Source organism: Schistocerca americana, chromosome 1, assembly GCF_021461395.2.
Source record: "Schistocerca americana isolate TAMUIC-IGC-003095 chromosome 1, iqSchAmer2.1, whole genome shotgun sequence".
In the NCBI taxonomy this organism is placed as follows: Eukaryota; Metazoa; Arthropoda; class Insecta; order Orthoptera; family Acrididae; genus Schistocerca; species Schistocerca americana.
The window spans coordinates 186,433,504-186,460,899 of NC_060119.1; positions in this window are offsets into that span (position 1 = coordinate 186,433,504).

Sequence of the window (27,396 nt, forward strand, 5' to 3'; positions counted from 1 at the left end):
TCTCGACGAATATGTATAAGTGTAATAAGGTAAGGAATAATGAATAGTGGCTAGGAACTCCGATTTGTGAAAAAAGGATGTTGGAAACCAAGAATCGTACTTTAAGAGTTATGAAATGTGTGTAAATGCATAAATGTATCACAACGTTGGTGAAAATTTTTGGACACTGTTATATTTATAGGATTTTGTTTCCGCAGATTTGTAACACAAATATTTCGACCTGTCAAATCTTATTTGTATCAAACTGTCACTGTAGCGGAAACTAATGTCATAAATATTTCGGTAAGGAAGGTAGGTCACCTTGACATAATGCACTGTAAGCACCCAGCTGCACGACAGTCGCCTGGAAAAAAGCCATTAGTGTGTGCCTTTCAGAGGCACAGGTGGAGAAAAAAAAGAGGCCATTATCCTCGCTATTGACATTTCTTTGTAGAAAGCATCGCAAATACGACACGCTCAAACTTGAAAACATAATATTACACTGTGGAGCTCTTAATTTATGATATTTCCTAAATTTGCTTGATGAATTGATGAGAAACATTTTACATCTATTGTCTTTCTAGTTGAGAGCCTTTTTTTTACTGCCTTTGGAGATGCCATTTGCCTAGTGAATGATGTTCCAGGCTTTGTATATATATTTGCCTATTTTGTTTAATATCTGGTTTCTAGCTGCACTGCAGCATTGGTTAAAATAAAATTTAATAGATGTACTAATATAGTTATTTTATCCCTACAGAACCAGTAAACAATAATTTTATGATCTACTTCCAAAAAAACGAGGGAGCACAAAAAGATATTTCCCTTCACAGGAATTGCATATGTAATTGTTTCAATGATTTGGTAACTTTTTAGTAGTGTAAGTCAAGGTGATGCATCACTCTAGTTTTAAGATGTGACATAGTTATTAGACATTTCCTATCTTAACTGTAATATTTTTTCTGCTTGGGTTTTGTCATGTTTAGGTATAAGTTATAGCATTTGCTGCTGCTGTTTGCCAGGCATAGTGCTACTGAATTTCACTTTGTATTACTCTGTTAAGCCAGTTTTACTACTGATTTATTTTTCTTCTTGTTGCACATTGGCTCATATTAGTTGTAATGTTGCATTTGCTTTGCTAATTTAGATATGCTGCTGCTTGCTTTGCCAATTTGTATTTTTTTGTTGTCATTGCTGTTTGTGTTAATTTGTTATGTGTTGCTGCATTGCCTTGTCCCTTAGTTTATGCATCTGAGCTCAGTAGATTTAAGTTAGCTTAAGAGGGGGTAGACTATATAAGAGAATGAGTTGTGATGAATTGGAAGAAATGCATTGAGAAGTTTTACAAAAAAAGTACAGAAAGCAGGTATAGATAGCACTTTTTGAGATAATGAAGAACGAAGGGAGATCTCCAAGAAGTAAAGAAAGTTTTGTTTGCAAGATACTGCAGTAAAACGAACCCTGTCCTTTCCTTTTCTGTTATTCCGCTATGTGTTTGTGTGCTCTTGTATATTTGTGTTTTCCCTGTCTTTATGTTTAGCTGATACGAGTTATGTTGTAGAATTTTTCTAATAATATGTTATTTTCTTTGCAAAGATATTTAGACATTATTTATTCTGATTTGTTTTAATGCTCGTGTGTGAAGTTGATGTTTCAAAAGCTATTCTGATCTTTTATGTATGTACTTATGTCATAATTCCTGTAACACTGATGTACATGTTTATTTCTATTCTTTTTAAAGCTTGTTTTACTACAAATGTTATCTGCACTGTTATGTTCTTTAATGATGTATTTTGTACCTTTGTAATTGTATTCTCATGTTGTAAATTTATAATTGTATAGACACGAGTTCTTCAAATTAAGTTTGGTTTCACTGCACACGTTTCTGTTGGTCATAGTATATGCACAATATGTGAAAAAAACAGCATTGCTGGTTCTAAAGACAATTCCAAAAACTTTGTGAGTGCACAAGTGGAGGTTATGGACGTGTTATAGTATCTGCAAGACTCTTCAATAGTGGTTGTGTACCCACACAGTCACAACAGATGGCTGCTGGCCATCTCTACAAGGACTACAGTAGGTCTGCATCTTTGATGACCCACCATCACCATTATTTCTAGAAGGACTACAGTGGGTCTACACCTTCGCTGACTCACCAGTACCATTATTTCTACAATGACTGCAGTGGGTCTGCACCTCTGGTGGCCGAACCAATACCATAATCTCTACCAGGACTACAGTGGGTCTGCTCTGTGATGACCTACCTACCAGTATTCTTCAAAACTTCGACTGACTCTGCTGTGGGTTGCTCTGTTGTGGCCCATTACCTGTGTGCATGTCAAGAGTCAGTACTGTCTTCCTGTTGGAAGGACAACACTACTTCTTCAAGATTGCATGGAATTCCACTACTTCTATGTGCATTTTCTTTTAAGGCTCAGACTTTGAGAAAAACACTGCAATTTTACTGTGATGAACGATCAGCACTGTCTTTATGGACTGTGAGAAAATTTTAGCTTTTGACCAACATTGTATCAATAAGTGTGTGCATTTGATTTCTTTGTTATTGTAATTGTGAACAAATTTTAACAAATATGTATTGGCCAGTGCCCAAAACAATTTGTAAAATTTTTTGTGGGGAGCATGGGGGCTATTTAAGTAGGCTGTTTAGGTTCTTATATTGGTAACGCCACCACCACCTAGTGCTCTGTATGAAAATCACTAGCTGTGCTGTGTGCAGTCTGTGGCTGGGTGGCATTGTTGGAATTTGCTATTGTAGTGTTGGGCAGTTGGCTGTTAACAGCATGTAGCATTGCACAGTTGGAGGTGAGCCGCCAGCAGTGGTGGATGTGGGGAGTGAGATGGCAGAGTTTTGAGAGCGGATGATCTGGACAGAGACAGTAAATTTGTAATATTGAATATCATGGACTGATATAGATATTATGACTTTTGAACAGTATTAAGGTAAATACATTGTTTGTTCTCTATCAAAATGTTTCATTTGCTAACTATGCCTATCAGTAGTTAGTGCCTTCAGTTGTTTGAATCTTTTATTTAGCTGGGAGTATTGGCGCTCGCTGTATTGCAGTAGTTAGAGTAACAAAGATTTTTGTGAGGTAAGTGATTTGTGAAAGGTATAGGTTATTGTTAGTCAGGGCCATTCTTTTGTATGGATTATTAAAAGTCAGATTGCGTTGCGCTAAAAATATTGTGTGTCAGTTTAAGCACAGTCATGTATAATTTTTCTAAGGGGACGTTTCAATGCCATCATCTAATGCTCTCTATTTTAGGAGGATCCACAACATACCTAGTACGAAAGCCATGCTGAACAGTTATTACTGACTTGCACTGTACGAAAAATGGAAAAAAAAACGCTTTCTGTTGTCCTGACACCACTTTTACTAGAACTGAAGTGGTCATACACTGTTGCTACCTAGTGGGAACCATGAAAAAATTCTAACAGTATGTCGTTCGTGCACATATTCTCAAATAACATTGCAGTTATTATTTTTTAAATTGGATAACTCTTTTTGATACCATCATAATGAACTTCATTTAACAAATACCCTGTTTTTAGTATTACAAATTGAACAAAATCTTTCAAATCTTTGTCCTCCATTTTTTGTTGTTGTTCTATGTGGGTGATGTGTTTCAGTAAATTCACTGCATTGTAAACACTGAATATAATTGAAAGATAGTTCAAAATGGCTCTGAGCACTATGCGACTTAACTTCGGAGGTCTTCAGTCGCCTAGAACTTAGAACTAACTAAACCTAACTAACCTAAGGACATCACACACATCCATGCCCGAGGCAGGATTCGAACCTGCGACCATAGCGATTGCTCAGCTCCAGATTATAGCGCCTAGAACTGCACGGCCATTCTGGCCGGCAAAGATAGTTGAGGTTATTCATGTACATAAGATGAAATTTACCGAATAAAAGTATTGAACAAATCCTTCAAATCTTTGCCTTTCATTTTTTGTTGTTGTTCTATCTGGGTGATGTGTTTCAGTAAATTCATAGCGTTGTAAACACTGAATATGATTGAAAGATAGTTGAGGCTATTCATGTACATAAGATGAAGTTTACCGAATAAAAGTATTTTCACTTCTTGACGATTAGTTTTAACTTCATCTTTTTACAGTTAGAAAATTTGATTTATACAATATTTTGATTGGTTTGTAGACAGTAGTTATTTTGTAAAAGTTATCAGACACGTTTCAGGAAATATAAAAATCATTAAGTGACAGATCTATATTTTTAACAATAGTAACATTTTCATAGGTAATTATGTACTCAGAATTATGTGTTTTTGATCATTTCCAGTAATATGAGATGAAAATTCAGATTTTTTTATACCAGAGCTTATTTTCTAACCCATTACACTAAGATATAACACATTTAGATAGTGTACTGATATTATTTATTTTTTATGATAATCTTCTATAGCACTATTACAAACTGTCTCTCTTTCAATAAAATTTATTTACATATTTTTAATTATTTTTCTAAATATTATTTGGTGACATTTATTAAATTCTATTAAAACATTCATAATTCACTTTAGAAACAAAATTTCTAAATTAATTTTCTAAATAATGTTTGGTGACAGAATCATAACCACTAATTAGATCACTCACTTCTACGAACTTTTATTTCGAAATGCAACATAAGTCTCAGTTGTTTGAAACATTTTACCTAATTCCTTTTGAGACTTAATATATAATTAAATATTCTATTTTTAGACCTATTTCATTTTTTATTTTTGAAATTTGTGCTTATTAATTTTTGTATTAATTTTTATTCTAGTTCTCCTAATTCCTGTTTATTAATTTTTGTAATATTGGTTATTCAATTTCCTATTCTTGTTCAGTTATCTTTTCTGTTATTAGATCTATCGCATTTTTTCCAATTCATGTTATTAATTTTTGTGTTAATTTCTTATTCCATTTTTCGTAAATTTTTCAATTAATTTTTGATTTTGAGATTTTATGGATTGTCCATATACTATTTTTATTTTATATCCAAAAATGTCCAGTTATTAAATTTAAATATATTAAAATTTACAGTAATAGGATAATAGTTATAACACAAATTAACTTAAATGATCTCAAATTAATTCACAAAATTTTTTTTATTTTTGGAATTTTATAATATGAATCATTTATCCCATATAATTAAGTAATTCTTCTGCTGCGTTTTCACCAAATGAATTAAAAACAATATTTGTATTATTTGTATATCAATATATATAATACGTAATTTATAATATCAATTATATCTATAATATCAAATCCAGTGAGTACCAACATTATAAGAAATACCTAAACTAACTATACCGCATTCAGATTGTTTTGATTTATTTGGCAATTCATTGGTCATAAAAATACACATAAAATATTTCATTATTGATTCCTTTGCACGATTTTCAGTAAAAATTTTTATAAATTTTTATCATTTTTATAATTTCTTGATATTTTCTTACATTCAGTTCCTTTCTTTTGCATTGTTAAATAAAGTCTTTGTGTTGTCAGGTTCTTCATCTTTTTATATTTTATTTATAGTTGTGTTTGCTACTGCACTGGCTTCTGTACTAGCAACCAATAATAATAGCAAAATCTATCTTCATGTTTTCTAAACCCATATTCGGTTTTTTCTTTTTTATAAGGTGTTCAATAATTCTTTTCCCAGTTATCATACCTGATGTTACAAGTAAATTTCTACCAGTTTTTCTTGTTCTTTATTTTGTCCATCAGTTAAAAAGTATCAATACTGTAATTGTTAATTACCTAGTTTAATTTTAGATTTTGTTATACCATTCAGTAGCTAAGACTAATCAACTGCAAAATTATTCATTTATTTGGCTTAACATTTATTAAAATTTTGTTTAAAGGATTTAGAAAAGAAATTTTATTCAGAAAATAGTTTAATAAACTTTGTTTGCAATATTTTACAAAAAATATTAAGTACAATGAAAATTTGCCAATTTTTTGTTAAAAATGTATAAAAATATTTTACTGAATTTAATTAAAAATTAATAATCCCCAAGTATTATCATCAAGACCCATTCCTAAATTTCATTTTCCATACATTGTTACTATATATGCTGTTGGTGCTAATTTTTTCCTAAATGAATAGTCTGTGCCAATCATTTGTCATTCATTTTAATTGAAGCTCCATGTCTACCTCATCTATTTTTTCTAAATATTTATTATTTCTATATGAAATATCATAATTTTTCTGAACTGTGTGTAATATGTAATGGGACATCTGCCTCTAGCTGTACTTTTCCTCAATAGTAGTTATCGATACCAGTACTATATTTTGGGCAAATCGATATTATATCAGTTGCTTTTCTCAAAACACTATGTCATATTTCAAGCTAAAATTTATAAAAAGTAATTACTTTATAAAACGTTTTTGATTCGATGTTATAATTGTAAGTACTATTAAAATTATTTTTAAGAAATATTTGAAACAAAAATATTGGCACACCTAAATTTTCTATTGTTAATTACATAATCTGGTACTGTTTACCACATTTATTTCTGGATTCATTTGTGAAATAATAATCGCAATTAATAGTGTAAAAGAAACTAGTAGAAATTCATATGGTAATAAAAATTGTGAACTCTTTGGAATATAGCTATTATTTATGAGTGTGTGAGTCATAAATTTGCCCCAGAAGTTACTATTTTTGTATTTTTGTGTGAACAATGTAATTTTGTCTTTACAATGTGAAAAATTAAAAGACTATGATATAGTAAAATGTGAGAAAATATACTTATATAAAAACAAAAATCCTTCAACAACAATCTTCAAAATTATTTAGTTCAGTCCAACTGTGAGGACCTAAGATGTCAAATTGTCAGTGTCAAGCATCAAACCTCTAGAGAAGAGGAACTGGAGCCATCTCAACATGACAAGCTAAGTAAACTAGAAAGTTGATTGAAGTCTTCATTCCTCTCAAATTTTCATAAAAGTCTTTCCTCATTATTTACTTGGGCTTTACATTATTTAATGTGGACAATAGATGGAAGTAGGAAGGAGAGGGAGATTATTACCTCAGCTAATATTTTTTCTGATTTTGTTCCTAAACTGTAATAGCTGTTTCCAGGAAGATTCTTTTTTGTAGGTACTTTATCAATTAAAAAAGTAAGTAATCCTTTTGTATATTTTTCTGGCATCCAAAATATGTGTGGTAAATTATCCAAAAATTTAATGAAAGTAGATATATCCCTGAATTATTAAGAATAAAATTAATAAGTTTGTTTTTTGGTGTTTTTGGTATTCCAACTTTTTCAGTACAGTAAATTTTATTTCCAGCTAATTCTTCCTTGTGAACTATGTTTAATCTATCGATTAATAGTTGGACATCATTTGTCCTAATATATTTGACTGGTTTTATTGTAAATTTTTAATAATACTTTGGCCAACTATTGATCTGACCTTGGCCTGAATCTTTATCTGCTGGTATTTTTTTTTTTGAAGAATTAAGCTCGATGATTTCTTTAATTATATATTTATAGTTCTTACCTTCACTTGATTTTATTTTATTAGGATTATTATGAGAATACAATGCACCTAAACTAAATAATATAGCTGCTTAATTTGATATATCAACAGCATATTTATTCAATGAACCTTGTTTTTCTATTTCACTTAAATTGTAACCTATAGCATACTGCTTGATTGGTGGTATATCATTAAATTCTTCAAAGTAAATATTGGTTTTCAGCTGCCCCCTTTTCTTCAATTGCTTTTTTATATTATCGCCCACTTTTACAGTTACATTAATAATAGGTTGTTCTACTTTATTATAGTATTCTTATTCGGCTCTAAATTGATTTTTCCATTTCTTAAAAACCCTCTCTTAAGTATTCCTTTATCTTTGTAATTCATTTAGCTATTTAACTGCTTCTGGGTCATAGTTTTCAAATATTTATTAATGATAACTCATTAATGACTTACTTTTTATTGTTTTTATCTACTGACTATGGTGCTTGATATTGTACTTAATGTTTTTTGTTTTGTTAATTTTGTTAAAAAAGTTATATTTAATAAGGAAATCAAGAACTTTATTGTTTTTATTTTTATCGTTTTATGATTAACGAGTAGTATAAAATTCTTTTACATTTTTTGCTTTGTACAAGTTTTGAAAACTGTTATTTCATATTTGTTGTTTAAAGAACACATTACTCTAATTTATTTTTCCCTTCATTAGGTTTGTATTCATATCTATTGAAATAAATCCCAATTTATCATTATTTTACTGTTTAGCACATTTTTTAAAAATCATCAGTTTTTAATTGCCGCTGAAAACTTCATGATATGTATAAACTAAATTTGTATCGTTCTATCTGAAAGTATTTTAATGTTAAAATTGTATCTAATTAATTTATGTATATTTCAATATGTTTGACCTAAATGAAAACTATCTATTCCTTTATGTCCACCCTTAGCAAAATATTCCTTAACTGTATATTGATTTTCAAGAATACAATCATCAAATAAAAGAACTTAACTATCATCACATTCATCTGATTACCTGCAAATAAGTCAGCGCTTTTTCCATTAATCAAATTTTCAATTTCTTGCGCCTTTTTAAAAATTTTAAGTATTTTGATTTTCAGGAAATATATAAATGACTAATAATAATACCAATTACCCTTTAAGCTGCTAAAATATCTTTATCAGTCATCAACATCATTTCCCCTCGATCACCTGGGCCTATTATTGCTCATCAATTAGAATATAGTAAAAGGTTATCATGATTATTTTTTAATTTTTCTATGTAATTCTTATTTTTGGTTCCCAATTCAGTTTAAATAACTTTTAATAATATTAAATGAGTTGACTATTTTGGTTGAAATAGTGATTCATCAATGCTCAGAGAAAGATTGACTGTTCCTATAAGAGATAGCAATAAAAACGTTACCATACTTAGCTTTTTCACTTCAAAAATAATAAATTATATTGTGGTGTTAAACTATAATAATTCCAATTCATCAATAGAGTTTAAGAAGTATAGATAAATTTATTCGTTCAAAAAAGTAAAATATTCACATTAAATAAAGTTGTCACTGAAAGTGCTGTTAAAATACACTCCTGGAAATTGAAATAAGAACACCGTGAATTCATTGTCCCAGGAAGGGGAAACTTTATTGACACATTCCTGGGGTCAGATACATCACATGATCACACTGACAGAACCACAGGCACATAGACACAGGCAACAGAGCATGCACAATGTCGGCACTAGTACAGTGTATATCCACCTTTCGCAGCAATGCAGGCTGCTACTCTCCCATGGAGACGATCGTAGAGATGCTGGATGTAGTCCTGTGGAACGGCTTGCCATGCCATTTCCACCTGGCGCCTCAGTTGGACCAGCGTTCGTGCTGGACGTGCAGACCGCGTGAGACGACGCTTCATCCAGTCCCAAACATGCTCAATGGGGGACAGATCCGGAGATCTTGCTGGCCAGGGTAGTTGACTTACACCTTCTAGAGCACGTTGGGTGGCACGGGATACATGCGGACGTGCATTGTCCTGTTGGAACAGCAAGTTCCCTTGCCGGTCTAGGAACGGTAGAACGATGGGTTCGATGACGGTTTGGATGTACCGTGCACTATTCAGTGTCCCCTCGACGATCACCATTGGTGTACAGCCAGTGTAGGAGATCGCTCCCCACACCGTGATGCCGGGTGTTGGCCCTGTGTGCCTCGGTCGTATGCAGTCCTGATTGTGGCGCTCACCAGCACGGCGCCAAACACGCATACGACCATCATTGGCACCAAGGCAGAAGCGACTCTCATCGCTGAAGACGACACGTCTCCATTCGTCCCTCCATTCACGCCTGTCGCGACACCACTGGGGGCAGGCTGCACAATGTTGGGGCGTGAGCGGAAGACGGCCTAACGGTGTGCGGGACCGTAGCCCAGCTTCATGGAGACGGTTGCGAATGGTCCTCGCCGATACCCCAGGAGCAACAGTGTCCCTAATTTGCTGGGAAGTGGCGGTGGGGTCCCCTACGGCACTGCGTAGGATCCTACGGTCTTGGCGTGCATCCGTGCGTCGCTGCGGTCCGGTCCCAGGTCGACAGGCACGTACACCTTCCGCCGACCACTGGCGACAACATCGATGTACTGTGGAGACCTCACGCCCCACGTGTTGAGCAATTCGGCGGTACGTCCACCCGGCCTCCCGCATGCCCACTATACGCCCTCGCTCAAAGTCCGTCAACTGCACATACGGTTCACGTCCACGCTGTCGCGGCATGCTACCAGTGTTAAAGACTGCGATGGATCTCCGTATGCTACGGCAAACTGGCTGACACTGACGGCGGCGGTGCACAAATGCTGCGCAGCTAGCGCCATTCGACGGCCAACACCGCGATTCCTGGTGTGTCCGCTGTGCCATGCGTGTGATCATTGCTTGAACAGCCCTCTCGCAGTGTCCGGAGCACGTATGGTGGGTCTGACACACCGGTGTCAATGTGTCCTTTTTTCAATTTCCAGGAGTGTATATATGGGTATACAAGATAGTACTGAAAAAATTTTGTGCTGAAATACTAACATTATTGATAATGAAAAATTGTTGGTAATAATTTACCAAAAATGGTACTTTTTAAATTAATAAATATAAATTTTAAATTAGCTGATGTAACATTTCTAGGAAGTGACATTCAGATCTGATAATTTGCTACACATAAATGAAATCATTTATGGAGATGATCAACGATGAAAAAACCGTATTTTGTTGAAAAAATTCGTGAGCTTGATTCATTTCATTATATAATATTATTAGCTATGTATATCTAAATACTAGATATGGTGAAATAAACTGTGGAACTTGTTGGATCTTGTCCACTCATCTATTATAATGTGCCTAAGGGATGCTGCATTCTCAGAATGCTATACAACAATTCAAGCAAATAACAATAGCAGCTTCATTTCTATATAGCAAATTGACAGTACTTAATTTTGGTGTTACATCTGTGTTGCAAGTGACATGCAAACAGTAATTTTTGGCGCTATAGATGAAGTCCAAGGTAGGAATGGATATGGATTGTGTCTCTCTCTTCTAGGCCGCACTAATGCTGATCTGAGAGTTTGAGGCTGAAAATAGTGGTGTGTATAATCACTTCCTGCAGGTGTCTCTCCTGTCATGGGGTGGTCCAGTTCTCTACACCACTGGATGATGTCAATTCACTGCCTTCTCTGGTTTTGTGTTCATCATCTTTGTTCCATCGCTTATGCTTATGCCTGAACAAAACTCAATATTGTATTTAAAATTATTTTGCCTGATAGGTACAGTAAACTAAATAGTGGATATGACTTTAATTATTTTAAAGTTGTAAATATGAAACTAAAATATAAAGGTATGGTAAAATAAACATTAATGGTATTGACAATCTTGTGTCTTTAAACTAAAAGACTCTCATTTTAGAATTGTAAGTAGCTTTTATTTTCAAAAAAATCAATAATTTTTTAGGTCATAATTTAATCCTACCAAATCTCATTTCTACATTTTTACATAAGTTTATGTTTTAAAAAATATAAAGATTTTTTTATAAATAACGATTGAAATAAAACTGGCTGTAATTTGTTTAAAAAATAGTGAGCTTGAATTAAATTCTTTATGCAGTAATCTTAACTGTATGTATTTAAACACTAGATATGGTGAAAAAGGCTGATAACTCAATAATAAATTTAAAATTATTTTGCCAGGAAGATGCAGCAAGGTTATTGGTGAATGTTACTTTAATTACTTTAATGTTGGAGATACAAAACTAAAATATAAAAGATCAAAAAATAAAAAATAATGATATTGACAGTCTTGCATTTTTAAATAAAAACCCTTACTTTTGAAAAATATATTTTTTATAAAATCTAAAAATTTTTTTTGCTTATAAATTATTTATACCAAATATCGTTTCTACTTTTTAAAAATTTATAATTAAAAAACTACAAATTATTGGTTTTTAAGTGATTATTGAAATGAAAAGTGATTCTAATTTGTGTAAAAAATTATTGACCAAAACTAAATTTTTTTATATAGTACTACTAACTCTGAAAGTTTAAGTATGGGAGAACAATTTGTTTGGAATTCAATAATAAATCTGTGATTATTTTACAAGAAAGGTATGAGAAATAAATTGTTGTACATGTGTATCAGTTTCTTGAGGAAATGATTGCTAAATTGAAATATATATGAATTAAAAATTATAAGTTTCGCTATCTAGTTTCCACTGACATACAGAATTCAACTGAAGCTCATGACTTTCTTTAAAGCATCTCCACTGGAGACGAACTTCATTATTTTTGTAAATTTAAACTAATATTATAAAGTAAACAGAGATGATTTATTTGTTTCAAGAATTAAATGCTTAGTTAGAAAGATAAAAGTCAAGGTTCACTTACCTTTCTGTATTAATGAAAACGTTTTTGAAACAAACCTTCTAGTACAAGATTTAAATACTATTTAGTTTAAAAACCGTTTAAAAGAAGATTACAAACTATATTGTTGATCATAAGCATTTCTTAAATATATCAAAAATTATAAAAAAATTAAGAAAATTTAAAAATATTGAATGAAAAAAATAAAATTATGTTAACTCATGTAATCAAGTTGGAAACAAATTTTATGCATAAGCAATATACACATCAAACCCAAAATTATTGAATGCTACAGGTAAGATATGACTACGAAATTTAAGCATATGAATCAAGAAAACGGACAAAATACTTGGTTTGACATTAAACAGTATGTTATGTTCCATTAAAAGCCCATATTACATCAAAGTACCAGGAAAAATAAAAGAACAAAAGCTTGTGTATAAAGTCAGCGTTATATCCTATAATTAAAAAAACGAATAGACTTATTAAATATAGAAATGCTCCCCCAGTGTTGATCTAAAACTTTAAAGATTTAGAATTATCAATTAAAATTAATGTTATTTCGAAAATTCCGTGTAGAATTAATGTATTTATTAATATATTTCCTTGTTCTTACCAATAACAAGTATGGCCATTACATTAAAAAAAAAAGAAGATTGAAATTACGTTAATTTGTCGTATTTTATAGAAGGAAATAATTTACTTTCGTGTTGGATAGAAGATTTATCTAGACCCATTTCACCTCAGATATCAAGACATAAGGAATGGAAATTTATTTGTAGTGTATGTTATTATATTTTAATAACAATTGTAATTTTGCAGATCTCCAATATTTGTTGTTACAATGGATAATTGTCAACCAAATCAGAAAATATGATACTATTTGAATTATTCACAAATATCCAGTATTAACATATACTTTTTCATAACGATCTCAGTGGAGTTTTGTCTTTACAATTAATATGTAAATAACCTCTGGGAAGAAGCCATTATGTGCGGATAAATTTGAAATGTTGGTGAAATTTATTCTGAAATTGAAGAAATGGAACTACTAATGACAAAAGCAAATCTTGATGTACTAATTGTGAAACATGTTCCTCATGTGAAAAACATTATACAAAGAATAAAAAAAATGTTTTTCGGTATGATTCTTTTACAGGAAAATAACTCTAATCTCGAACTAAAAACTCTTTGTTTTTTACCAATTTTCTTTACATAATTTATCAGGATCTGAATTCATTTAATTGTAAAAGAACTTGGCTATGATGAAAATGAAAATCATTTAACATCAAATAATGAAATTAATTAAATTAATTTTGAAAAACACACAAAAGATTTGAAACTGAGATTTATTGACAAATCTTGAACCGTGAATTTACTTCCAAAACCTTTTCTTAAGATTTTACTTTATTTACTAGTGATTCATCAAGAACATTAACACATTTAATCACACTATGTGATTGTGGAAGTAGTTGCCAATTGGTAACTGATGAAACAAACTAAATTTTTTTTTATAAATGGAAATTTTATTCCTAAAAGCCCCCTTTTTTTAAACAGATTTAAAATTATAATCAGGAAGCACCCTGTAAATATCAAGCTACATTTTATTCAGAGGCAGAAATAACAATTTTTATAATAGTTTGAGCTTTCTGGCTGAGAAACTTGCCACTCCCTTTTAACGTGGCCATAGTCACAACCACTCAGAACAACTTCTGAAAGATTACACTGGTGCAAATCCGCAACACACCAGATAACTTTCAACTAAACATTTTAACAACTCACACAAGCACATAAACTATGCACCCCATAAGAGGGTTGGAGATGGTAAAAAACACTCACATTAAATTATTTGCCACCAACAGTGCAACTTGCTTTTAAAAGAACTCTTACGGTGGAAGGGTGGCAACTTTATATACAAAAATGAACATTTAAATAAAATCCAAGAAATGCAGTTTTGCATAAAATGTACCAACATGCTCTACATTACACATATACCACCTCGCAAGATGAGAGGCAAGATAAAAGCATATTTCAGGAATTTTGCCGTATACCTTAAGTAATAAATTTGTTAACACCGTATCCAACAAACATGACAGAGGCAGCTATTAACGTACGCCGACCGACAGACAGACAGACACTAACTGCCTAACAAATGCAGATGAGAGACAGATGAGCAAGCTGGGGACGAAAGACTGACCCAGAACACAAGTAGATCATGAATCACTTAACTTTTAATAAACTGCGATGTTTGGCAGAGACCTGGCACTGCACCCCGCAAAACGCTCTCCCGAACCGTCCGCTGCCAGCCTCTTCAACGGACGCAGGAAGGTGCGCCGATCTCCCGTCTCACGGCGTCGCAGCTCGCCCCGAACAGACTGATGTTGTGAGTTGACTCCTGTTGCTCTCGTGTTGGCCATGGAGCCACTACCCCTCGCTATACAGAACGGGCCACTGGACTGTTGTGGCGACCTCACTTGCTCCAACGCTCAGGACAGACAAGTCATATTGTGTCCCAGTGCGCGACCGACCAACCGATCGATCGAACCGCCAATGCCTATTGCCTGAACAACCACAAGCAGACTGGTGGCCACCACATACTAGGACTCTGGACGACAGACAGACACTGACTGTCCCACACTGACCTGGCTGACCAACTAACCAGACTCGCCCAGACTGACTCAGACTGACTGACTACCGAGCTCATAGCACCCCTTAAATGCATGTGTACAGGCAACTTTTCCGCTTTCCCACCAGGGGGAGACACCAAAGCTGCGATTCCCACAGCGGTGCCACTGCCAGAAACGGAAGGCGACTGCTTTACACTACATGCTGTGGCACGCTCCTCAAAACAGCAAATTTTTCCACAGCTCACATCTACATTTATGGCTTTTAGCCTTGATAAATTTTTTTCAAATTTAGTAAAGTCTGAAATAAAAAATACCAGAAATTTTTTCTCGGAGAAACAAACAAATTTAGTAACTAGAAAAGGAGTTTATTGTAATGACTATATGGGCAATTGAGAAATATTTGAAGAAACAGAAACTCCCACCAAAAGAAAAACTTTATAAAAATCAAATGAATCTGATGTTAGTGATGATTATAAATAAACTAAAGTAATGTGGGAGAAATATAATATAAAATCATTTGGAAAATATCATGATTTGTATCTTAAAGCAGGTATTATATTAATAGCTGATGTTGTTTAAAATTTTAGAAGGACATGTATAAAATTTTAAGATTTAGAAACGTCTTGGTATTATACAACAGGTCGTTTACATTTTGATGCTTTGTTAAAAATTACTATACTGCCAATTCAATTAATATACGATTATGACATTATTTTAATGCTTAAGAAAGAAATTAGAGGTTGTATATCACAATGTCGTCAAAGATACGTTACAACAAATAATAAATACATGAAAAATTTGATAGAAACATGATTCTAAGTATTTAGCTTACTTAATGAAAAAAATTTATTTGTTTATGTAGTAGTCATTATTTACTGTATGGAGGACTTACATCGGATGAACCAAAGAATTTCGATTCTAAAAAAAAGTGTGAAATGTTGAACATTTCTAAAATTGAGTAACCAAGATGCGAAACCTGCCAACGGCGTGATAAGCAAAACTGAGGTAACTGCAAGAAATTCATCCTGTCCAAAAAGACTTAATTTATTTTTGTAAAAGTAATTAAAATGATTAATTACTCAGTGTTAATGGCTGAAATAAGTGTTTTATACACTAAAATCTTAAATAAATTATTGGCTTAGGGTCTTATACACCCAATTTATGGAGTTAGCCAGTGTTGCAAATGTGTCGATCCAATTACAAAAGAAAAATTTGTTTGCAAAACCCACCATCCAGTGTTATGTTAGGAATGACAGAATGATGGAGTCTAATTATTGCAAATATAAAGAGAATATGTTTTATTTCAAATAGAACTTAGAAAATTCTACATATTGGTACATAAAAATGTGAAAGTAATGCTCTTTCACCATGGACATATTTAACATCAAAAAGAGAATTTAACTAAACGTTCAACACTTGTTTTTCTTGAAAAAAATACACCATTTTGCTTTTGACACACCAAGATATTGCAGAAAATAAAATAAGCTCCAAACTGCATACTAGTAAAACATTAACAAAATGGAAAGATTAATAGAATGGTCCATCTTAGTTACAATGGCGACAAGAAAATTCTATAAAATGAAACTGGATGAAAACTGCTTTTAGGTGACATCGACCTCAAGACTATCCATCATTTCAAAATCGCTTGTGGCTTCTTCCTCGTTCTGAGGGTTTACAACAGCAGGAGTTTCTCTAGGAGTGCCTCCCTGCTGGTCAAACTTCTCATTATAGAATTTGAGTTTGTTGTTGGTTGCCCTGTCCTCCCCCAAACAGGAGCTTCAACAGCTTTTTGACCAAGTTTGACTTCTGGAAGTTCTACACCAGAAGTGATTGGTGTTTGCTGAAATATTTTCTCTGTTCAGGATTCTCTTCCTTTCTTCGTCCTCAAAACTCTAGAAGGGCCCTCCACAATTTAGACAAATCTTTTTTTTCTTTTTCAACATTATTTTTTTGGATTTTTTAGTCTGCAAATGCCAGTTACCACTGACTTTTACTGAGCCTTTCGTGTATACCTTCCAGTCATGAACATGGCATTCATTTTGTCCTAGTTGTACTACTATTGGATATTTCTCAATGTTCTGAATGTATATAGACTGTTTCGATGGTAGCAAAAACCCTGTCATGTGGGATGAATGAGTTGTGTGCTATTGGGGAAGCACAGTTCTATTTCTTCTAGACTGTCAGGTGATTTGAGAAGAAAGCAGAGAAATAGCATGGGATCATTGTCCTGTTTTACGAGGTGTGGCTAGAAAAAAACCGGACTAGTACTGGTGAAACAATAAAACGAATGCAATAAGGCTGAAAGTCGCGTGGCCTGTCACGTGACTCTCGCTCCGCCTACTGCTCGAGTTTCATCTGCCTCCTGCACTCAGTCTGCCCGTGGCGTCTGTTTTAAGTAGTTGACGTTTTGTCTGTGCGTCGGAAAATGTTGAGTGTACAGAAAGAACAGCGTGTTAACATCAAATTTTGTTTCAAACTAGGAAAATCTGCAAGTGGAACGTTTGTAATGTTACAACAAGTGTACGGCGATGATTATTTATCGCGAACACAAGTGTTTGAGTGGTTTCAACGATTTAAAGATGGCAGCGAAGACACCAGTGATGACACTCGCACTGGCAGACCATTGTCAGCAAAAACTGATGCAAACATTGAAAAAATCGGTAAACTTGTTCGACAAGATCGCCGTTTAACAATCAGAGCAGTGTCTGAGTTAACAGGAGTTGACAAGGAAAGTGTTAGGCAGGATCTTCATGAAAGTTTCAGCATCAACAAAGTGTGTTCAAAAATGGTTCCAAAGTGTCTCACAATTGAACAGAAGGAACGCCGAAGAATGATTTGTTCTGACATCCTGGAAAACATTGAAAGTGATCCCACCTTCTTACAAAATGTTATTACTTGTGATGAATCGTAGTTTTTTACTTACGATCCCGAAACTAAACGCCAATCGATGCATTGGAAAACTCCTGGTTCTCCACGACAAAAAAAGCACGAATGTCAAAATCGAAATTCAAGGCAATGATGATTGTTTTTTTGACATCAAAGGGATTGTGCACATTGATTGGGTACCAGAGGGACAAGCAGTGAATCAGCATTACTACATTAGCGTCCTGGCTACCCTACGTGAGCGAGTACGGAGAAAACGGAACGATTTGTGGAGAAAAAAGTCATGGATTCTTCACCAAGACAATGCCCCAGCTCACAGTGCGTTGTCAGTGAAGACGTTTTTGGCAAAACACACCATTCCCATCTTAGATCATCCACCCTACTCACCTGATTTGGCCCCCTGTGACTTTTTTCTTTTCCCTAAAGTCAAGTCAGCTTTGAAAGGAACTAGATTTGAGACTGTTGAAGCAGTAAAAGAAAAAGCGACGGAAGTAATGTATGGACTTACCGAAAATGATCTGCAGCATTGCTATGAAGAGTGGAAAATTCGTGTGGAGCGGTGTAGAGACCGAGGAGGAGAGTACATTGAAGGAGATAACATGAAATTGTAAATAATTGTAAATAAATGTTTTTTCCAGCATCAGTCCGGTTTTTTTCTAGCCGCACCTTGTATTCTCACTCCACCACTGTTGGAAAAGAACCGAAGTTTTTACACTTTTCGAAATTTAGGTCGGTTAGTATGTGATGAACCAACAGTGATATTTGATCTGAACCTTTGGAATATCATCTCACAACGAAATGTACGAAAACACCGTTTCGTTTTTATTGGGGCAGGGGGGAGGGGCGACTCTGAGGAGCCCTGGCAAACTGTAAAATTGTAAAGTTGTAAAGGAACATATGCTGTGAACAGGAGGCCACTTCATTTGGCATCTTTTACAGTACTAGGTTCTTTTGACACTCGTGGGTGAAAGTTATTTCACCCTTGATATTTTAGTTCAGCTTTGTGTAGAGTATGGCAGTTCTCATTTTGTGGACTTTGAGTGGTTTTGCATGCACTCCTTTCTGGCATTTCGTTTTTCCGCTACAGTTCGATTTTCCAGTGATGAGCATGTCGAGTGGGTATCAACAATGGGGCACCAAAGCCAACATTGAAATCGTGGCAAGAAATGCACCAGTAGTAATTGTATTTGACAATTTTTCCGTGGTTCTCTTCACAATAAATGCCATGCATCTTCGTTATGCTCAGTTCGCTACTGAAATAGACTTTTTGAGTGTTGATTCCTCGTGAGTGACATTCTAAGGGGATGATCTTCTTAATGTGACTTTTCACATGCCGCTTTCTTGCTTCATACAACTTGGTTTTTCTGTTGCCGCCTCTTGTCTCACTGAGAAATGGATGTTGGTTTAAAATTTTGTGGCACAACCTGATAACTATTTCTTTCTTAATTTGTAAAACTGACAGAAAATCCGCTTTGCAGACATTTTAGATCTCCTCACCCCCTCCTTATCTTTCAGTAAAGAAAAATGAGTGTTACGGTACCTTTCCCGGTTTGGTCCTCGCTGCATCTTTTAGGGGTTGTTGCCAAGACCTGTTGAGCTTCTGAGTTGCTCTGCCACCCTTGGGTTCTCTTTTTGTAAAACATCTGGAGAATTTTTCTTATGTCTGGCAAGGTAAATTTCTAATACCTTAATTTTATGTAGTGATGTTTACAATAAGGCATCGGCCTTCGGACTGTATCTGAAATAAAGTCCCAAGTGCATAGAAGCGGAAAAAAGTGAGGGGGAAGACCACATCACAGGTCTTGAAAATTAGGAAGAAGTCTGTACACACTGATAAAAGAAAAGGGATGGAAAGTATGATGAGCTAATTTAAAAAACCAAGTTGCATACATAAATAGGTGTGTTCAAGCGATATGACTAGTAGAGAATTTCCTTGTTTACTGCCAACATCCGTCCCCCAGAGGTTGCTTAAAATCCTGTTCAATGGACAATTTCTGCGAAATTGAAACTGAGAGCAATGTGGCAACAGTGTAGGTCTAGTGCATAGCAGACCTACACGCTGTCATGTGCTCTCCTTGCTGCTCCCTGCAAGGTGTACTGCATTGAACACAAATTTTTTTAGTTTTGGTGTGAACTACATTATTACTTTGTTGCCAGATAGCTACAAATTTCAGTTTTCCAGGAAATGTGCATTAAATTGTTCACTCTATGCCACTCTGTGGAGGATAGCATAGATCATACCACGAATTTTTGGATGTTATGTCATAACAACTAGTGGCAATACACTTTCCATTGCTTAGCATTGGAATGTTCTTACCTTTCCAATTTGGAAACATTTCTCTTCCACTGATCAGAACGCCTCTTCCTTTTCCAGGAGTGACGATTGCTCTCAGTCTTATTCTGATCATTTGAAACTACTACAATTGATACAACTTCTTGCAGAATTCCTTCTACTCATATTTCAGTCACTCCCATTTCGTTTGTATCATCCTTTGCATCTACACCACCCACCAGTCACTCGTTTTCTTCAAGACATAAATACATCAAAGAAAACCCAGCTGATCATTGACCGTGCTTGCTGGCGTAATTTCGACAGTGCATTGGAAGTGCATGTATTCGCTTCAGCACAGCCATCCTAACTCTGAATCAGAAAAACATCCTTTTTAATTATAACTGAAAGGTGTCCGACCCTGGTAGCTGAGTGGTTAGTTGAAGGAATGTCATACCTAATGGCCTGCGTTCGATTCCTGGCTGGGTCGGAGATTTCCTCCAGCCAGGGACTGGATGTTGTGTTGTCTTGATCATCTTCTTTTCATCCCCATCGACACACAAGTCGCCAAAGTGGTGCCAACTCGAAAAACTTGCACCAGGCAAACAGTCTACCCGATGGGAGGGTCTAGCCACATGGTATTTCCATTTCCATAACAGAAAGGTAGCTTTGAATTTTTAGATTGGTAAATCAGCTGTCAGTTGTCATGCCTTGCATTGAGACATGTTATGGCAACTGTCATACTTATGGAACTTGGTGAGTTTTGCAAATGTTGGACATTTAGCAGGGTTTCTATCTGAAGACAACATGCAGTTAGCAGCTTTTGCAACCAAACGCTATTTTCTACTGCCATTTTCAATGTTTTATAGCCTGTTTTGCACCATGGAACTTATTAAAGTGTGTAGGTGGCAGAGAAATCTATACAGCAGCGTACCCAACTCAAAATCTACAAGAAATGACTGTGGTGGGTTTTGTATTTGGGTTGCTCAAATGGTTATATTTTTCAAGTAGAGTTACAGAAGGCAAAAATTTTACATGATTTACATAAAGATTTACCATTAGTTACCAAAAAGAAAATAATGTCAGGAACTAATGAAAAAATATTAACTATTTTAGATAGTAACTGTAGTTATATTGCCCATTATAGAAATCTTAAACAGTATTTGCCTCTAGGAAAGCAAATAGAAAAAAATCATAAAATTTAAACATTCTGACTGGTTAAAAATGTATGCAGATTTAAATACAGAAATGAGAATGAGAACAAAAAAGAGTTTGAAATATATGTCTACAAATTAATGAAATATTCCATGCTTGTAAAAATGATGGAAAATATAATCAAGAGAGTAGATATAAAATTAGTCTCAGATAAATTAATAACTAAACCAAATATTAAGAATAGAATGGTATGCAATAAAAATTTTGTTTCTATGTATATGAATAATATTAAAATATTGTTTAAAAAACCTATTTAGACTGGAATGTCTATACCTGATTTATCAAAAGAACTTACATATGGAATTCACTATAATGTTATGAAAGAAATATTGAACTATGTTATCAAGGTACTGATAGTTACATCTATAGTATAAAAACTGAAGATTTTTATGAAGATATAAAATCATTGATTGACGTTTTTGATACAAGTGAATATCCAGAAAATAATATTTGTAATCAACCTCAATTCATTAAGATGTATTATGAAAAATGAAAGATGAATGTAAAAATCTACTGGAAACATTTTGTGGCTTAACAGCAAAAATATATGCCTGTACAGTTGTGATAAGAAAGAGAAAATCAAAAGGAGTATGGAAAGGTGCAGCTAAAAATTATATATGATTATCAGATTATAAAAACTGTTTATTTAACAATAAACAACAGTATAGTAACACAAACTGAATAAAAAACCTTAAAAATGAAATTTATCCTATTGAAATCAATAAAAAATCATGAAGTTCCTCACAGTCATAAAAGATGTTTTTAGAAAATAAAGTAGATAAATACCATATGGACATTATTTAATGAAATAAATAACTTTTAATTTATCTAATTTTATAAAAAAATATATTTTTTTATAAAATTCACATATATTTATGTTTTCCATTAAAAAATAAATCATTTATTTTTATTCCAATGCTATATTGCTAACCACCATAATCTTCTTTTAAACTCATAACATCAACAATATTTGAAAGACTGTTTATCATAATTCTCAGTGAATAAGTTATGTGTGATAAATATCATTTTCATAGATTTATGACATAACAGTATCGATGTTTCTTTTGAGATATATTTTGTGTTATAATTTTCTAACTTTTCTCAATATTAAAAAGATCCATTTATATAAAATTAGTTTGTTGATTTATCATATATTGTAAAACACAGTTATGACATTTATTTGAATAGTTATCTTTGGTTGTTGGTTTGCTGTATAAACAATTTAATTCTTTTATTTCTTGTCAGCTAAAAATGACTGATCTTTCTTGCGTTTTTCACTGATGATAATATTTTTGAGTGTTCTTCAATTGGAATTCTACATATACAAATAATTCATTTTTATTATATGTATTTTTATGTTATGCATTTACACAATGCCTATACATTGTTCTATAATCAGATTTTGCATATTTCTGTGAAATCAGTTGATTTGTCAGCCTTAGAATTTTTGCAACTCTTAGGTTGAACAACTTCCTTTCATACAGAAAAAATTATTAGCGAAATTAAGAAATGAGACACATACTTAAATTTAGAAATGGATTACAATAAATGAAAAATAAAATAAAAATATAACAATAACAATGAAAAAATAAAAATGGAAAAATAAATAAAAATGCAGAATGAAAAAAAAATAGAAATGAAATACATATTTATATGTTTAAAATTTAATGTCAAAAATTTAAATTTTTTGACATGCAGATTTTTTCATTTAGTTAAGAATTTGTGATTAATTGATTTTCAAATCTTTTCGTATTCAATTAAGATTTATGATTTTTCTGATTTTTATTTACTTTTATATTCAGTTAAAATATTCATTTTTATGAAACTTATTTATTTTTGTTAGCTAATTTCAGTTTTTTATCTTATTTTTGTCGAAATAAAAATGGTGTGCATGAAATTGTTTTTAAATTCAATTTAATGGGGCTGCATGCAAAATTTTGTGCTGGTAATCCAATTTTCTATCTACTCTAAGTGTATTCAAATCAGGGCAAATTGTTGGTGCTTGTGTGGTGGGTGCTTCCAGAACCAAAGTAGCTGAAGAGTTTGGTGTTTCAACAGGCACCATATCGACAATATATACCATATACAGGTAAAACGAAGAAACATAATCCCCTAAGTTACTATTCAGATGAAAGTGTCTGTTGACTGATTGTAACAGACAGTCACAGGTTGTGATGAAAGTAATAGAATGACCATTTCAAAGGACTCAGCAGAACTGAATGTCGAACTTGAAAACCCAGTTGACACAGCATATACACAAAAAATCATTCAATATGAAGGGAGTTTCATAAGCAGAAAATGGCTGAGCAAGATGATATTCAAAAACCACTCATCACTGATGCAAATGCCTGTTACAGGATAACATGGTGCTGAAGTCATAGGACCAGACTGCGGAGTAATGGGTGGAAGTCATTTGGTCTGGTGAGTGTTGTTGTACACCGATTTTAACTTCAGGCCGAGTTTGCATAAAAAAAGTGAAACATGGTAGCAGACTGAGATTCGGTGATGAATCGGGCAGCCATCTTCTGCTATTCCATGGGCTCCATGGTTACTTCTCTACCCACACAGGTACAGCTAAAAGGCTGTCAGTGTTATACTGATGTCACATGTCTGTGTAAATAACAGCCATGAATCCCTCTGGACGTGCTGTAGAAATCTTCTGCCTAGCTTTCAGAAACTGTTAACGGATATAGTTCAGAATAAGACCATCTGCATTCTTCCTTACGCTCCTAATGGCAGAGCCTGTCCATCACATACCAGCCCCTCACGGAAATCGTAAAGTGTTGCGGTAATAGTTAATGGTCGGTTTTGTTATTGTTGTAGGAGCTTTTGTGATGTTTCAGATTGTCTACATAGAAATTCTTGCCCTGGCAGGAGCTGTTCAAGAAAACAGTTCAGAAGAACACCGAATGCTTCCTTCCTGGTGGTGCTAAAGAGACATTCTGTGCTACCCTTCCCCCAAATCATAATGTCCTGCTTTCAACATACATCTCAGAAACGGTAAATGCTCTCACCACTATGTAGGGACTCCTATTTCCCAGCACAAAGGGTGTCTTGGGAATGAATGGAGCATTTTGATTGGCTCTTACTGAATTTACCCACCAAACTGCTGCTGCTGGTGCGGGAGCACTGTCCGCAATTTTTTTCTGCAGATGGGACTTTCAGCAGCAAAACTATTTTGTACAAATCGCCATATTGCACTGACTGTTAAACCTTGCAAAACTGGTCTACAGATCGTCAAATACGTAAAGACACTTTCTCATACTTTGCCACTGAGAACGGAAGCTTGAATATTTCAACCTGAAACCGATCTTCACGTACAATATCGATGTAGTAAACATACGATTCGTATCCTGCACCATACAAAATCATCCCTTCTGCGTCATGCATATAGCTATCGACTACCAGACACTCGTACACATAGTGCAAAGACACACAGCATGAGGACATGCACCATATATGCTCCTCGCAGCACTAGATATTTCCCGTGAGATAGGGCAGTCATCCACAGCAGCCAACGGTCACGTCATCCGCCACCCAAAACGCGACCAGAGCACCCTCAGCAGACTGAAGTCACTTTCCGAACTGTTGTACGAAGTTGGGGTCAGCTCCTCTCGGTGCAAAGGCATTACTGTTTCTGTCTCCGACCTGCTTGCTTGCTTGCTTTTGCCCCCATCTCCAGACTCTGGGATAACAAGAACATATGCAATTTCACATGATTTTCCAGGATAACATACCAATTTCGCCATACTTCTTGATATCAAGCACATAGCAATATCGTTTGCATACAGTATCGCTTGCACAGTATAACTGCGAAGATATAGGCTGGAAATTATCTCTCTAGAAACTCGAAATTTTAGCGAGGTATAGCATGCTGTACACCACTGAGTAACTAGAAACTTATCTCGTCCGCAAAGACCTTCACGTGAAACCTCGAAATAAAACAGAGGTAAATGATATTTCCACTCGTGAATATTGATGTCGGCGATATAACAGATTCCAAATCATCCTTATAATTTAGAGTCTTCCACCTGTCCTTCACCTGCTAGATGCACGTAACACACGCCGCAATCGATGTTCTCTCAACCAAATAAAGATGGAAAATGTGGCCAGCCGCTGTGGCCGAGCGGTTCTAGGCGCTTCAGTCTGGAACCGCTCTGCTGCTAGAGTCGCAAGTTCGAATCCTGCCCCGGGCATGGATGTGTGTGATGCCCTTAGTTTAGCTAGGTTTAAATAGCTCTAAGTCTAGGGAACTGATGACCTCTGATGTTAAGTCCCATAGTACTTAGAGCCATTTTTTGGAAAATGTGCCGAAGCAGTCAACTGGACAATTTACAAGGGAGGGAATAATGGTCCAGGACAAACACACGTCCGTATTGAATCTTCTCACATACTGAGTATTAGTTCGCTATTCAGCCGTCTAGAGGACGACACAGTTAGGTCAGGTACATTCCTGCATCCCAACAGGCCTTTCCATTTGGATAGATCCTGCCGTTAGTGGGGAAAGTGAATCGTTCCCACCACAAGCCACAACCCCCACACTCCATGCACCCCCATACAGAATCGTTCTAGGAAACTGGCTACATATACATTTTACCACTGTACTAACAATTAAATATTACGATTGCGGTCTCTATTGAAAGACATTCGACAATGAGCAAAGTATGTGTCTCTGGAAGCAGAAATATATATACCATTCTTATGACTTGACACACTTTTCCATTTACTATCACAGTATTCCACATCAAATCCATACCTTCCTTACGACTCGACATAGTCATTTCCTTTGAACATGTCGGAAGACACACACATACTTTATAAGCCTGATGCTCTAGGTGAACCTATCCCGCATCCTCTACCCATAAGTATAATACTTCGGCAGTAAATGATTGCTGACAATACAAAACAATGCTGACCGAAAATCAGCGATGGGTGGACATGTCTCATAAATTTTTCTTGGGAGTGGTACCACTGTGTCTTAGAAAGAGAGACGTAATCGTCTTACAAACCTCCAGATGTTAGAAAACACGACCATGTTACTATCACAAGCGCTCTTGGTTCTTCAGGTGCACACAAGTACCCATGTTAAAAGCTATACTGGCTTTATAAATCGAGGTATTGCATTACCTCCAAATGAAGTGGTTTTTCCAGACAAATACGACGACACTGAATATAGATGGTAATCGTTGGAGTGTATATTGTCATACTTGCAGTGCAGTTACACGTGGCCAATGGTGCAACCTCGTAATAAAATTACCAAATTTAGAGAGTGATTTGGCTAAGGAATGTGGTATGATGCCGGTATTTGCAACTACCTCGTGCCACCGCTAGATATTTCTCCAGTATTTGTAACGCATTGTGTCTCGATGCCGCATCAGAGGTTCGGTAATATATCCACTGGATAATAGGCGATGGTTGATTGAGAAAGATCACAAAGAGTAGAGGTGTGCTGATTGAGGTTATGAGAAATATACACTAGCTTTTCAGATCTCCAGTGCTACGCTTATGGTAGAAATGATGTCTGTGATTTGGAACCGAGTTCAAACGGCTCTGAGCACTATGGGACTTAACATCTGAGGTCATCAGTCCCCTAGAACTTAGAACTAATTAAACCTAACTAACCTAGATAGACATCACACACATCCATGCCCAAGGCAGGATTCGAACCTGCGACCGTAGCAGTAGCGGGGTTCCAGACTGAAGCGCCTAGAACCGCACGGTCACCGCGGCCGGCTGGAACCGAGTCTTCCCAGTCAACCACATATCTGCGTTATATCCTATGGAGAAGTGTTTTAATGATTACACCCACTAGTGAATCATATTTCTAGCATTCTCATATCTCGAAAGGAGGCACTTTTTTCGAACGTATTTGCTGCAGTAAAATTTTAGATAATCCCTATGCCTCTTGCAGCTGCTGCCATTTTTGCAGCTTTGTGCATGTGCTCGTTCCAACTGTCGGAACTGAGCAAAAGTTGGAGACCCGTGTAGAAACAGAGTGACCTGAGCTAGTGCAACAGGACTGTGTT